Source organism: Mobula hypostoma, chromosome 21, assembly GCF_963921235.1.
Source record: "Mobula hypostoma chromosome 21, sMobHyp1.1, whole genome shotgun sequence".
Classification (NCBI taxonomy): domain Eukaryota; kingdom Metazoa; phylum Chordata; class Chondrichthyes; order Myliobatiformes; family Myliobatidae; genus Mobula; species Mobula hypostoma.
Window position 1 is genome coordinate 35,329,739 of NC_086117.1, and position 15,738 is coordinate 35,345,476.

The window sequence follows — 15,738 nt, forward strand, 5'->3', positions numbered from 1 at the left end:
GTGCCCCTGACTGGGGCGTTGGAGGAGAACACGGAACATTGGGAGCAATGGGTTAGCTGTCAGGGCTTGTGTGTCCAGAGAGCTGCACATTTCTGGAGCCACCTCTGGGAACAGAGCTCGGAAAAAGTGACACAACAGACTTTTAGCATTATAAATCAGTGAGTTTCTTGTTATGTTTCCCCTCTTGCTGTGAAACAGAGACACCTCCTTTTCCCCTTACAGAGAGAGAGAGAGAGAGAGAGAGCCTCTGGTATATCGAATTACCAGGGGAATGAGTAGCCTTTGGGGTTTGCTGTTATTGAGTGCTTGTTGGGGGGCGTTGATGCTTTTTTGCTGGGGTGATGGGGGGGGTGATCATTGCCCTTCTGCTGCTTGTGAATGGGAGGGGTAAGTTGGGGGGTGGCTTTGGGGTTTGAACGTTTAACTGTCCTTCATTCTTTGGGGCACTCCTCTGTTTTGTGAATGTTTGTGAAGAAAAAGAATTTCAGGATGTATATTGTATAAATTTCTCTGACATTAAATGTACCTATTGAACTTACCTATTGAAAATATAATGTTACAGTCACAGAGAATATGAAGTACAGGCAGATAATAAAGTGCAAAGCCATGAAAAAGTAAATTGTAAGGTCAATAATCAATCTTAATATCTTAATAGGACTGCTCAATAGATTTACAACAGTGAGACAGAATCTGTCCTTGAGGTTGGACCTTTGTATCTTCTACCTAATGAGAGGAGAAGAAGGAATATCTGATGTGGGAAGGGTCTTAGATTATGCTGGCTGCTTTACCAACATATTGCGAAGTGTACACAAAGTCCATGGAGGGTGGCTGATTTTTGAGATGGACTGAGCTGTCTCCAGAAATCTACAGTTTCTTGCAATCTTGGGCAAAGCAGTTGCAATACCAGCTGAGATGAATCCAGATCATGTCCAACCAAGATCTCACTGAAGATAATTTTCCAACGTCATCCTAATTAACACCCCACATCCCCAATAGTATTTAACTTACTAAAAATAAATACTGTTACACACTCAAGGAGCACCTTTCTTTGCTGCATTCCAGCAAGGACTAATGATCTGGAAGTTATCATTTTCAGTCTTCTCGGGGCTCTCTATTGCAATGGTCAGAGCTTCTCCATTGAGGTGAGATCTTGGAGCTTTATCTTTCCACTGCTAGACTGGTCTTTTCAGAGCCTGTTGTGTAACACTTTCAACCCTGTGAGAAAAAAATCAAAGTGTTGCAAGAAATGAACTCCAGATCATTTGGGAGGCTGAAGGGGTGATAGAGAAGACATATAGAGGGGTAGCTACACCCAAGGTGCATGTTACAGGATACTGGGTGACAGTCAGAAAGTGGAAGGGGGTTAAGGAGCCTATGCAGAGTATCACTGTGGCCATTCTGCTCAACAACAAGTATATCATTTTGGATATTGTTGGGGTGGGGGAGGTTGAACTAACAGAGGAAAGTCACAGTTATCAGGTCTCTCACTGAATCTGGCTCTCTAACTCAGAAAGGAAGTGGGGAGAAGAGGCACACTGTGATGAAAGGGGATTAATTCGTTAGGAGAACGAACAGGAGGTGCTTTGGGCGAGAACGAGATTCTCAGATGGTATGCTGCCTCCCGGATGCCAGGGTCTGGGACATCTCAGATCAAGTCCTCAATATTCTTAAATGTGAAGATGAACAGCCAGAGGTTGTGGTCCATGTAGGTACCAATGACATGGGTAGGACGAGTGACGAAATTCTGCATATGGAGTTCAGGAGTTAGGTGCAAAGTTAAAGGGCAGGATTTCCAGGGTTGTTATCTGAGGATGGCTACCCCTGCCACATACTAGTGAAGTCAAAATCAGAATCAAACAAAGGTTTAATATCACTGGCATATGTCATGAAATTTCTTAACTTAGCAGCAGCAGTACAATGCATTACATGACAATATAGAAAATGTAGTAAGTCGGTTACAGTAAGTATATATGTATATTTTGTAGTTAAATCAAAACTAGCGTAAAAACAGAAATAATATAAAAGATGAGGTAGTGTTCATGGGTGAAATGTCCATTACCATCTGGATAAGAGGGTTGCTTATGTGAGAATGCTGTTCTTGGACTACAGTTCAGCACTCAACACTATAGTTCCATCCAGGCTCGACAAGAAGCTCAGAGAACTTGGCCTTCAACCTGCCTTGTGCAGCTGGATCCTGGCCTTCCTTTCAGATCACCAGCAGATGGTAAGAGTGGGCTCCCTCACCTCTGCCCCTCTGACCTCAACACAGGTGCCTCTCAGGGCTGTGTACTAAGCCCCCTCCTTGACTCTCTGTATACTCATGACTTTGTCACCACCTACAACTCCAATCTGCTAATTAAATTTGCTGATGACACCATACTAATTAGCCTAATCTCAAATAATAATGAGGCAGCCTACAGAGAGAACGTCATCACCCTGACACAGTGGTGTCAAGAAAACAATCTTTCCCTCAATGTTGCAAAAACAAAGGAGCTGGTTGTGGAATACAGGAGGAATGGAGACAGGCTAACTCCTATTGACATCAATGGATCTGGGATTGAGAGGATGAACAGCTTTAAATTCCACAGCATAGACATCACCAAGGATCTCGCGTGGTCTGTACATACCAAATGTGTAGTTGAAAAAGGTACAACAGCACCTCTTTCATCTCAGATGGTTGAAGAAGTCTGGTATGGGCCCATAAATTGGGTTTCACTTTTTAGAAAGTAATTTTCTGCAACCCTGCCAGAGTTGACGTGTATCCAATGTTGCCTCCAAACTCACTCAGAATTGTTTCTTCCCTCTTGAAATAGCCCTCCACAAGTCATGCCTGGAACTGAGAAGATTATACAGTTTAACATATGGCTAAGAAGTTGGTGTAAGAGGGAGAGCAGAAGATTTTTGGATCATTGGGCTCTCTTCCAAGGAAAGTGGGACCTGTACAGAAGAGACAGTTTGTACCTGAACCAGAAGGGAAGTAATATCTTAGCTGGAACGTTTGTCAATGCTGCACAATGAGATTTAAACCAGAGTTGCAGGGGAATGGGAACCAGAGCGCCAGAACAGTTGGTAGAGAGGTTGTGGAGGCAGATGTTAGTAAGATCACAGACAAAGCCTGAGCTGTGTATTTTTTAATGCAAGAAGTATCGTAAGAAAGGCGGATGAATTCGGCATAAATCGACACCCGTGATTATGATATTGTAAGTATTAGAGAAATTTGGTTGCTCAAGGGGCAGGACTGGCAGCTCCATATTTTGGGGTTCTGTCATTTTCAGCATGACAGAATGGGAAGGATTAAAGGAAGGGGGTGGTGTTACTAGTCAGGGAAGATGACACATTGCTCCGTCAAGACTGACTGGAGAACTCAGCCAGTGAGGTGTTATGGGTGAAACTGAGTAAAAAGAAAAGTATGACCATGTTAACGAGGCTATATTACAGACCATCCAACAGTCCTAGGGATTTAGAGGAACAAATTCGTAAGGAGGTCACAGACTCTTTTAAGAAACATAAGGTTATTATAGTAGGTGATTTTAACTTTCCACATATTGACTGGGAATCCCATACCATAAAGGGACTAGATAGGATAGTTTGTCAAATATGTTGAGGAAAGTTTCCTTCATCAGTCCATACAAATCCCAACAAGAGAGCATGCAATACTGGATCTGCTATTAGGAATGAGACAGGGCAGGTGACAGAAGTTTGTGTTGGGGAACACTTTGCATCCAGTGACCACAATGCCATTAGCTTCAAAGTAAGTATGCAAAAAGATAGGTCTGGTCCGAGGGTTGAGATTCTAAATTGGAGAAAGGCCAATTTTGATGGTATTAGTAATGATCTGGCAAATGCAGATTGGGACAGGTTGTTTTCTGACAAAGCTGTACTTGGAAAGAGGGAGGCCTTCAAAAATGAAATTTTGAGATTAGAAAGCTTGTATGTGCCTGTCAGAGTAAAAGGTAAAGGTAACATGTGCAGGGAACCTTGGTTTTCAACAGATATTGAGGCACTGGTTAAGAGAAAAAAGGAGGTGCATAGCAGGTATAAGCAAGTTGGAACAAATGACCTGCTTATGGAGTATAAGAAATGTAAGAGGATTTTTAAGGAAGGAATTGGAATGTTAAAAGAAGGCATGAATTTGTTCTAGCAGACAAAGCGAAGGAGAATCCTAAGGGATTCTACAGATATGTTAAGAGCAAAAGGATTGCAAGGGACGAAATTGGTGCTTTGGATGACCAGAACGGTAATCCATGCCTGGAGCCAAAACAGGCGGGGGAGGTCTTAAATGCATTCTGTGCATCTGTATTTACTCAAGAGACGGATACAGAGTCTATTGAAGTGAAGCAAAGTGACCGCTATAGATTATAGAGGAGGAGGTGTTTGTTACTCTGAGGCAAATCAGGACAGATAAATCACCAGGGCCTGACAAGGTTCCCTTGGATCTTACGGGATGCAAGTGCAGAAATCGCGGAAGATCTAGCAGAGATATCTAAATGATCCTTTGTGACAGGAGAGCTACCAGAGGATTGGAGGATAGCCAATGTTCTTTAGAAAAGGCTCTGAACAGAAACCAGGAAATTATAGGTGGGTGAATCTGAAATCAGTTATGGGAAAGTTATTGGAAGATATTCTAAAGGACTGAATATATAATTATTTGTAGGATGGGAGGATGGAGTGAGAGCAGATGTACGTGAAATGGGGGAGATGCGTTTAAGAGCAGAGTTGATAGTGGAGGAAGGGAAGCCCCTTTCTTTAAAAAATGAAGACATCTCCCTCGTCCTAGAATGAAAAGCCTCATCCTAGGACGAGGGAGATGTCTTCATTTTTTAAAGTCCTCCGTCTCCGCCGCATCTGCTCTCAGGATGAGGCTTTTCATTCTAGGACGAGGGAGATGTCTTCATTTTTTAAAGACCTCCGTCTCCGCCGCATCTGCTCTCAGGATGAGGCTTTTCATTCTAGGATGAGAGAGATGTCTTCATTTTTTAAAGAAAGGGGCTTCCCTTCCTCCACTATCAACTCTGCTCTTAAACGCATCTCCCCCATTTCACGTACATCTGCTCTCACTCCATCCTCCCACCACTCCACTAGGAATAGGGTTCCCCGGTCCTCACCTACCACCCCACCAGCCTCCGGGTCCAACATATTATTCTCCGTAACTTCCGCCACCTCCAACGGAATCCCACCACTAAGCACATCTTTCCCTCCCCCCCTCTCTCTGCATTCCGCAGGGATCGCTCCCTACACAACTCCCTTGTCCATTTGTCCCCCCCATCCCTCCCCACTGATCTCCCTCCTGGCACTTATCCGTGTAAGCGGAACAAGTGCTACACATGCCCTTACACTTCCTCCCTTACCACCATTCAGGGCCCCAAACAGTCCTTCCAGGTGAGGCATCACTTCACCTGTGAGTCGACTGGGGTGATATACTGCGTCCGGTGCTCCCGATGTGGCCTTTTATATATTGGTGAGACCCGACGCAGACTGGGAGACCGTTTTGCTGAACATCTACGCTCTGTCCGCCAGAGAAAGCAGGATCTCCCAGTGGCCACACATTTTAATTCCACATCCCATTCCCATTCTGACATGTCTATCCACGGCCTCCTCTACTGTAAAGATGAAGCCACACTCAGGTTGGAGGAACAACACCTTATATTCCGTCTGGGTAGCATCCAACCTGATGGCATGAACATTGACTTCTCTAACTTCCGCTAGGCCCCACCTCCCCCTCGTACCCCATCTGTTACTCATTTTTATGCACACATTCTTTCTCTCAGTCTCCTTTTTCTCCCTCTGTCCCTCTGAATATACCTCTTGCCCATCCTCTGGGTCACCCCCCCCCTGTCTTTCTTCCCGGACCTCCTGTCCCATGATCCTCTCGTATCTCCTTTTGCCAATCACCTGTCCAGCTCTCGGCTCTATCCCCCCCCCTCCTGTCTTCTCCTATCATTTTGCATCTCCCCCTCCCCCTCCAGCTTTCAAATCCCTTACTCACTCTTCCTTCAGTTAGTCCTGACGAAGGGTCTCGGCCTGAAACGTCGACTGCGCCTCTTCCTATAAATGCTGCTTGGCCTGCTGCGTATTTAGCAGCCATCACAATTTGTGCATGGGGCGTGTACCAAGTAAACAGGAACCTGTAAATTGCAGATTGTGGTCCCACTACTAGTTTTCCAATGTCATCCAAGTTAATACCATCCACCCGCCCCCACAAAAGTATTTAATTTACTTAAAATAAAGACCGCTATGCCTATTGCACCAAAGAAATTAAATTATTAATTATGCAGCAACTTACTACAGGTAGCGTATTGGTTTGTAAAATGCTCTTATGGTGTTGAACCCATTTCAACCTGTGCTACATTTAGCAGCCACACTTGTACAGTGGATCCTGGTTAATTGGGCCATTGGCTAAGGAGCAGCTGTTTATTTAGGGCAACTCTTAAAGAATGAAAACTGAATAAAGAAAATTGCAGGAATTCCCCATGTATATTAGGGAAACTGTGCCTCTTAATTGGAAACAAAAGAAAATCTGCAGATGCTGGGAATCCAAGAAACATAGGCAAAATGCTGGAGGAACTCTGAAGGCCAGGCAGTATCTATAGAAAAAAGTAGAAATATAGAAACATAGAAAACCTGCAGCACAATACAGGACCTTCGGCCCACAATGTTGTGCCGAACATGTACTTACTTTAGAAATTACCTGGGGTTACCCATAGCCCTCTATTTTTCTAAGCTCCGTGTACCTATCCAGGAGTTTCTTAAAAGACCCTACCGTATCCACTTTTACCACTATTGCCAGCAGCCTATTCCATGCACTCACCACTCTCTGTGTGAAAAACCTACCCCAACATCTCCTCTGTACTTACTTCCAAGCACCTTAAAACTGCGTCAAAGGCCGAGTTCACTCAACCTATTCTCATAAGGCATGCTCCCCAACCCAGGCAACATCCTTGTAAATCTCCTCTGCACACTTTCTATAGGTTCTACATCCTTCCTGTAGTGAGGTGACCAGAACTGAGCACAACACTCCAAGTGGGGTCTGACTAGGGTCATATACAACTATAACATTACCTCTCGGCTCTTAAACTCAATCCCACAGTTGATGAAGGCCAATGCACCGTATGCCTCTCAACCACATAGTCAACCTGCGCAGCAGCTTTGAGTGTCCCGTGGACTCGGACCCCAAGATCCCCAAGTATAGTCACTGCTTCAGGCCAAGACCCTTCATCAGGACTGGAGAAGAAAGATGAGGAGTCAGAGTTAGAAGGTAGAGGGAAGGGAGGAAGAAACACAAAGTTATATGTGAAACTGGGAGGGGGAGGATGGAGTGATGTAAAAAGTTGGGAAGTTGATTGGTGAAAGAATTACAGGGGTGGAGAAGGAGGAATCTGGTAGGAGAGGACAGAAGGCCATGGAAGAAAGAAAAGGGGGATGAGCACCAGAGGGAGCTGAAGGGCAGGTAAGGTGATAAGGTGAGAGAGGTACTGTAAGAGGGAATGGTGAATGGTAAAGGGGTTATTTTAAAAAAGTTCAAGAAATCAATGTTAATTCCACTCATTTTAGTTTCCACCTCCCATTCCGATTCTGACATGTCAGTCCATGACTACTGTCGTGATGAGGCCACACTCAGGTTGGAGGAGCAACACCTTATATTCCATCTGGATTGCCTTCAACCTGATGGCATGAACATCGATTTCTCAAACTTCCAGTAATGCTTCCCCCACCGTTCCCCATTCCATTTTCCCTCTCTCATCTTCTCTCCTTACCTGCCCGTTACCTTCCTCTGGTGCTCATCCCCCTTTTCTTTCTTCCATGGCCTTCTGTACTCTCCTACCGGATTCCCACTTCTACAACCCCATATCTCTTTCACCTATCAACTTCCCAGCTCTTTACTTCACTCCTCTCCGCTGCCCCCCCCCACACCGTTCATGGTTTCACCTATCACCTTATGGTTTCTCCTTCCCTCCCCCCACCTTCTAACACTGACTCCTCATCTTTTTTTTCTCCAGTCGGATGAAGGGTCTCAGCCTATAACGTCAACTATATTGGTAATCATTTTCCAAAGTTCTATAGATTCAGGATCAGTTCCTGCGGATTGGAGGGTAGCTAATGTTATCCCACTTTTTAAGAAAGGAGGGAGAGAGAAAACAGGCAATTATAGACCAGTTAGTCTGACATCAATGGTGGGGAAGATGCTGGAGTGAATTATAAAAGATGAAATAGCGGCGTATTTGGATAGCAGTAGCAGGATAAGTCTGAGTCAGCATGGATTTACAACGGGGAAATCATGCTTGACTAATCTTCTGGAAATTTTTGAAGATGTAACTATGAAAGTGGACATGAGAAAGTCAGTGGATGCAGTGTACCTGGACTTTCAGAAAGCCTTTGATAAGGTCCCACATAGGAGGTTAGTGGGCAAAATTAGAGCACATGGTATTGGGGGTAGGGTACTGACATGGATAGAAAATTGGTGGGCAGACAAAGAGTAGGGATTAACAGGCCCTTTTCAGAATGGCAGGCAGTGATTAGTGGGGTATCGCAAGGCTTGGTGCTGGGACCGCAGCTATTTACAATATACATTAATGATTTAGATGAAGGGATTAAAAGTAACATTAGCAAATTTGCAGATGACACAAAGCTGGGTGACAGTGTGAAATGTGAGGAGGATGTTATGAGAATGCAGGGTGACTTGGACAGGTTGGGCGAGTGGGCAGATGCAGTTTGAAGTGGATAAATGTGAGGTTATCCAGTTTGGTGGTAAGAACAGGAAGGCAGATTATTATGTAAATGGAGTCAAGTTAGGAAAAGGGGAAGCACAACGAGATCTAGGTGTTCTTGTACATCAGTCACTGGAAGTAAGCATGCAAGTACAGCAGGCAGTGAAGAAAGCTAATGGCATGTTGGCCTTCCTAACAGGGGGAGTTGAGTATAGGAGCAAAGAGGTCCTTCTGCAGTTGTACAAGGCCCTGGTGAGACCACACCTGGAGTATTGTGTGCAGTTTTGATCTCCAAATTTAAGGAAGGACATTCTTGCTATGGAGATTGGAGCGACTGGGCTTGTATACACCGGAATTTGGAAGGATGAGAGGGGATCTGATTGAAACATATAAGATTATTAAGGGATTGGACATGCTAGAGGCGGGAAACATGTTCCCGATGTTGGGGGAGTCCAGAACCAGAGGCCACAGTTTAAGAATAAGGGGTAGACCATTTAGAACGGAGTTGAGGAAAAACTTTTTCACACAGAGGGTTGTGGATCTGTGGAATGCTCTGCCTCAGAAGGCAGTGGAGGCCAATTCTCTAGATTCTTTCAAGAAAGAGTTAGATAGCGCTCTTAAAGATAGTGGAGTGAAGGGATATGGGGAGAAGGCAGGAACAGGGTACTGATTGTGGATGATCAGCCATGATCACAGTGAATGGCGGTGCTGGTTTGAAGGGCCAAATGGCCTACTCCTGCACCTATTGCCTATTGTCTAATGGCTATACTCTTTTTCATAGATGCTGCCTGGCCTGCTGAGCTCCTCTAGCATTTGTGTGTTTTTTTCACTTAATTGGTGCAGGATCCTGTTGCAGAACAGTTTCCAACTAATGACAGTCATGTGCAGTTGCTGACTGTGCTTACAGCAATCTTTTTTTAAATAGTGTCAGTTGTGTGTGTTTGTTATCCATCACAGATGGTGAGAAACAGGCAGGAAGACAATTGGAACTGTTTTGCTCACTTCAGTTCCAATCAGTCAGGCTCGGAGATGCCAGAAATGGCAAGGAGTGAAAATGAAATGATTTCACCCCTTCTACAAGTTAAGAATGACAAAGAATTTAGAGGTATCAATGATTATCTTGAAAGTCACAATGAAAATGATGATTTGGAGGATGCAATCATCTAAAGCATTGTATGAAGGTGGTCCATTAGGTGTCTGCAGTCGTCTTGTTTATTTACAGTCAATCAAAAGAACACAGCAGATGAATTCTTCTGTCCATAACTATTAGGAACTAATACAAAGTTTTATAGTACTGTAGAGGTATTCGTAGTGTTCCAATTTGTTCTGTATTTCATTTTAATACATAAATTGTTGCTCAATTAAATGACAGTTTGTGTTTTTTTATACCTTTTAACTATTTCCATGAAACTTTGGCTAATTGGGACAGCCAATAAATTGGGCCAAAATTGTCCTAGTGTGCCTTAGGCTATGCCCACACTAGACCGGATAATTTTGAAAATGCCGGTTCACGTAAAAACGATAGGCGTCCACACCAAGCGTTTTTGAAAATACCTCTGTCTACATTAAAACGGGTATTTGGGTGAATCTCCTCCTACGGGGCATGCGCAGGACACATCTACAGAAAACAAGCGACATGTTTGGTGTCGAATCTCGCTGTGAAAGTGCGCGTTTGTGCAGTTACAGACTAGAAAAACTTAAAAGGAAATTGCTAAACGAGGGACAGCTGTTGTCTCTCACGCAGGAGGACTTAAAAGTAAAAAAAACACAACACAACACTGGAGTGTATGGAGGCAACCGACAGGGAGTTCACAGACAGTATGACACGGCTGACGACGAACATTGAAAATCTGATTAACTCTGTTGCATTAATAAAGTATCTTGTCAAATGTATAAAACATGTCTGCATCAGTGTTATCTTGTATTTCCATACAATGTTACATTAGGCTGTTACACATCTATTGTCAGAGAAGTACTTGCATAAATAGGTAAACCACCTTCATACAAGCAAGGACAGAGAACAGGGCAAAGTGAGTGTACTTATTTATTCAGTAAGCTATGGGTCAAAGTATTTGGTGAGTATATTTCTAACTCTTCTGGCTTCAGTCTCGTTGCCGTCTGTTCTGAAATTGTTAGGTTGTGTGGGGAGCTGCATTCAAGAAAACGATGAAATGTCACGCTGTCGCCACAATCTGTTCCGGCACGTCATGACAGCGTTTTTAGAAATCTCTAGTTACCCCGTCCACACTGCTCTGCACAATCGGCGTTTTCAAATTTACACACTCTGGAGTGCATTTTAGAAAAGCTCCGTTTTCAGGGGAGGAAGATGCCATTTCAGTATGGACAGAGGGTCAAAACGAAGAGAAAAAGCTTTGGTTACGGATTTATCCGGTCCAGTGTGGACATAGCCTTAATTAATCTGAATCTACTGGATATCAAAATCTTTTGCATTAAAAATTAATTCTTGCATTTTTTTATGCTGCCTAGCTTCCTACCATACGGAAGATTTTTTTTTGTGATGATGCAGAGGAACTTAGATTTAAGATTTGGCTCCTACTTCATTTCACAAAATTAGGTCAATTTCTTCTGCTGATTGTGTCAACAAATTAAATTTCCACTTCTTGCAGAATTTGCTTACTTTCCTGAAGCAGTCACGAGAGATTGCACATGCTGGAACTTGGAGCAACAAATTATCTGCTGGAGAACCTCAGTGAGCCGAGCAGCACTTGTGGGGAAGGTGGGGGTGGTGTGGGGTGGTTGGTGGGAAAGGAATTGTTGACCTATTGGTTTGAGGTCCTGGATCAGGACTGGAAGGAAATCCTGATGCAGGGTCTTGCCCTGAAGTATTGACAATTCCTTCCCACCACTCACAGATCCTGTTCATCCATCTGAGTTCTTCCAGCAGACTATTTGTTGCTTAATTTAATTTTTTATTATATGAAAGGTATTTGTTAAAAAATAGCATTATTGTATCAGTTTCTCTCCCACGTTTTACACTTTGTCTAGTGAACTGTTCTTTCTCTGTGACCGTAGCACTGTAGTTGGCACACTTAAACACAAGAGATTCTGCAGATGCTGAAAATCTTGAGCAACACACAATCACACTGGAGGAACTCAACAAGTCAGGCAGATTCTATGAAGTCAACATTTCGGGCTAACATTCTTCATCAGCATTTGAAAGGAAGGAGCAGAAGCCAGAATAAGAAGATGGATTAGGTGAAGGAGTACAAATTGTCAGATTATAAGTGAAACCTTTTGAATGTTGAAAGGCCTCAAAAGAGTGGATATAGACAGGATGGTTCCTATGGTGGGGGAGACTCAGAATAGAGAGATGTCAATTTCGAACAGAGATAAGAGGGAATTTCTTCAGCCAGAAAGAGTTGATTCTATGGAATTTGTTGGCATAGGCAGCTGTGGAGGCCAAGTCAGTGGATTTATTTAAGGCAGAGGTTGATAGGTTATTGATTAGTCAGGGCATGAAGGGTTATGAGAAGAAGGCAGGAGACCGGGGCTGAGAGGGAAATGAATCAGCCATGATGAAATGGCAGAGCAGACTCAATAGGCCAAAGGACCTCAATTTGCTCCTGTATCTTATGGTCTCAGGACCTCACTTGGTCTGTACATACCGGCTGTGTGATGAAAAAAGCACCCCAGCACCTCTTTCACCTCAGATGTTTGAAGAAGTTCGGCATGAGTCCCCAAATCCTAAGGACTTTCTAACGGGGCACAATTGAGAGCATCCTGATTGGCTGCATCACTGCCTGATATGGGAACTGCACTTTCCTCAATCACAGGTCTCTGCAGAGAGTGGTGCACACAGCCCAGCGCATATGAACTTCCCACTATTGAGGACATTTACACCAACAGGTGCGTAAAAAGGGTCTGAAGGATCATTGGGTACCCGAGTCACCCCAACCACATACTTTTCCAGCAACTACCATCTGGGATACTGTACCGCAGCATAAAAGCCGGGACCAGCAGGCTCCGGGACAGCTTCTTCCACCAGGCCATCAGACTGATCAATTCGCACTAATACAGTTGTATTTCTAAGCTATGTTGACTGTTCTGTTATATATCTTACTGTACATACTACTTATTACAAATTACTATAAATTACACTGTGCATATTCAGACAGAGACGTAACGTAAAGATTTTTACTCCTCATATATGTGAAGAATGTGAGAAATAAAGTAAATTCAATTCAAAATAATTTCAGTTCTTATGATGATAGGTGAAACTAATTTAGGGGGAAAGGTGGGGAATGCGATGAAGTAAGAAACTGGGTGGTGATAGGTGGAGGAGGTAAAGGGTTGAAGAAGAAGCTGTACTCGAAACTGATGCATTGACAAGTATAGTAGATTCAACTCAGTAAATTTAAATAAAATCCAAAAAAAAACAAGTACTCTTGGCAATACCCTGATCTACTTTAGAGAGTTCAATAAGTTACAAATGCACAGCAAATCATTCGGCTGATGGTTAGTTATGTAACGCAAGGAGTATATATCTGAAGCTGACGAATTCTCTGCATTGATGTAACAGCATTGCCCAGAGAGCGCACGATAGAAATTCCTTTGGGAAAGAATTTTAAAAATCTTTTCATCTATCAAGTAGCCAAGAGAGGGTCTGAGTTTTTCCCAAACACAGCAGTAGACTCAAATTCACAGCTGCAGCACTGCGAAAATACTGACTCCTTTAACAATTTGTTGCTTTGGACAAAGGAAAACACTTCAGAATTATACACATCTTGTGAGAAAGTGACTGCAATTAAGATCTTCGGAATCATTTATTCAATTTAAACAAGAAAGGACCCATGACTTAAAATAATATTGCAAATCAAATCACATGCAGCACTGTGACATAGCTGGTGGTGTTGTTGCCTCAGAGCTTGGGTATTCTGGGTTTAGTTGTGAACTCTGCACTCTCAGTATGGGGCCTTGCATGTTATCTTTATGATGTTGTGGGTTTCCTTTGCTTTGTGGGTTTTGTTTTATTTCAGTGGGATGGGAAAATGCTGTTGGGGCCAGAAAACAATGTAACTTGGATGGCGGTGGCATTGTCATCTTACCTTTTATTCCTCACACTTGTGCGCCTATAAATCAGGATTGATTTCCATCTTCATGTCTGAGAAAGAAGCTGGGAGGATGAGCAGAAAGCACCTGATTTTCTCCCCCTTTAAAATGATCTTCATTTAGTTTGTCTGATGTTAGAATGTGAAAATATTAAACCATAAGACCATAAGACATAGGAGCAGAATTAGGTCATTTGGTCCAATGAGTCTGATCCGCCATTCAATCATGGCTGATCTTTTTTTTTATTGTTTTGAGTTTGTGCTTGAAAATAATCAGAATCTAAAATCTAAAGTCTCCTATAACTTCACGATCATGTAGACATAGCACAATGTGTTATAAGCCTGTTCTGACAAACACATTGATTGCACAAAATGTCAGCCGACAAAGTGGTCAATAACTCAATTGTACTCCGAAAGCATGTTGGAACAAAAGGTTAACTTGCTTTGTTGTCCCAATATAGAGCTCAATTTACCTTAAAGTTTTTGTGATTATTTGTCACAAAAGGAAGTGATTGAGAAGAACATCAAACTCTTCATCTGAGTTTTAAGATCAACATAGGATATGGGGAAGAAAGACAAATATGCATTGTTTATGTTCTTAGCTGCTTATTTGGGATAAACTCAAACACTCATTTGACTATCACCCAGCTGAAGATGGGAAAAATGGGTGTTTAGTCCCTGGCAACCAGAATTAATAGTATTCACTTCCATAGTCAATGAAGGTACTGCATCAAAAGAACTTAAACTGAGAGAACTAGTTTCGTTCGTCCATCGTCGTCGTCAATGAAGACCTTGACAATATTAGTCACTTTGAGACTGGATGAGGTGTGTCTGAAGATGACTGGTCAGGCCAATTCAGGCACAGAATGTCCTGGCACATGTTGGGCAGACATGTGTAGGCACTGCAGTTGATGCGCTGGTGGCTCTGGACTTGCGCAGCTCGCGCTTATGTTGTGCTTCAGCAATGCACCTTGCTCCGTAAACTTAACAGCCCTTGTGGGTCAGACCGTGCTAGGTAGTACGGTTTTGTGCTAGCGTTTCCCAGGTGGTCGGGTCTATGTCAAGCGACTTCAGGGAGGCCTTTAGTTTGTCTTTGTAACTTTTCTTCTGCCCTCCATGCGAGCATCTTCCAGCAAAGACTGCCCCAAAAAGGAGCTGCTTGGGTATGCGCTCGTCCGACATGCGGATGACATGACCTGCCCACCGTGTCTGTGTCTCATCAGCAGTGTGTGGACTGATGGTAGTCTTGCTCTAGACAGAACTTCAGTGTCTGTTACTTTGTCTTGCCATCTGATGCCTAATATTCTGCGAAGACAAGTCATGTGGAAATGGTTGAGCTGTCTTGCATGCCTCGATACACAGTCCACGTTTCACAGGCATACAGGAGGGTAGTGAGTACCACGACTCCGTAGACCTTCAGTTTTGTTGCTGGACTGATTCCTCAGCATTCCCTTGCAGTGGAGTGCAGTCTACCGAAAGCAGGACTTGTCTTTGCTATTCTGCAGTTAACTTCTGTATCAATAGTCACTGCTCAGGAGAGGGTGCTGCCAAGGTAAGTAAACTGGTCAACTGCCTGCAGTTTCTGTCCTTTGATTGTGATTTTCGGTTCTGTGTATGGTGCATGAGGAGCAGGCTGGTGCATGACTTCGGTCTTTTTGATGTTGATGGTGAGTCCAAAGTTGTCACAAGCCGTGGAGAATTTGTCCATATTGACTTGCATCTCTGGCTCCGAGCCAGCATACAGGGCGCAGTCATCGGCAAAGAGGAAGTCTCTCAGAACAGTCTCCTTCCCTTTCGTAATAGCTTGAAGCCTTCTCAGGTTGAAGAGCTTCCCATCCACTCTGTACTTGAGGGTGATTCCAGCATCACTGTCCTGGAAGACATCATTTAGCATGGCAGAAAACATCATGCTGAACAGTGTGAGTGTGAGCACACAGCCCTGTTTGTCACCATTGGTGACTGGC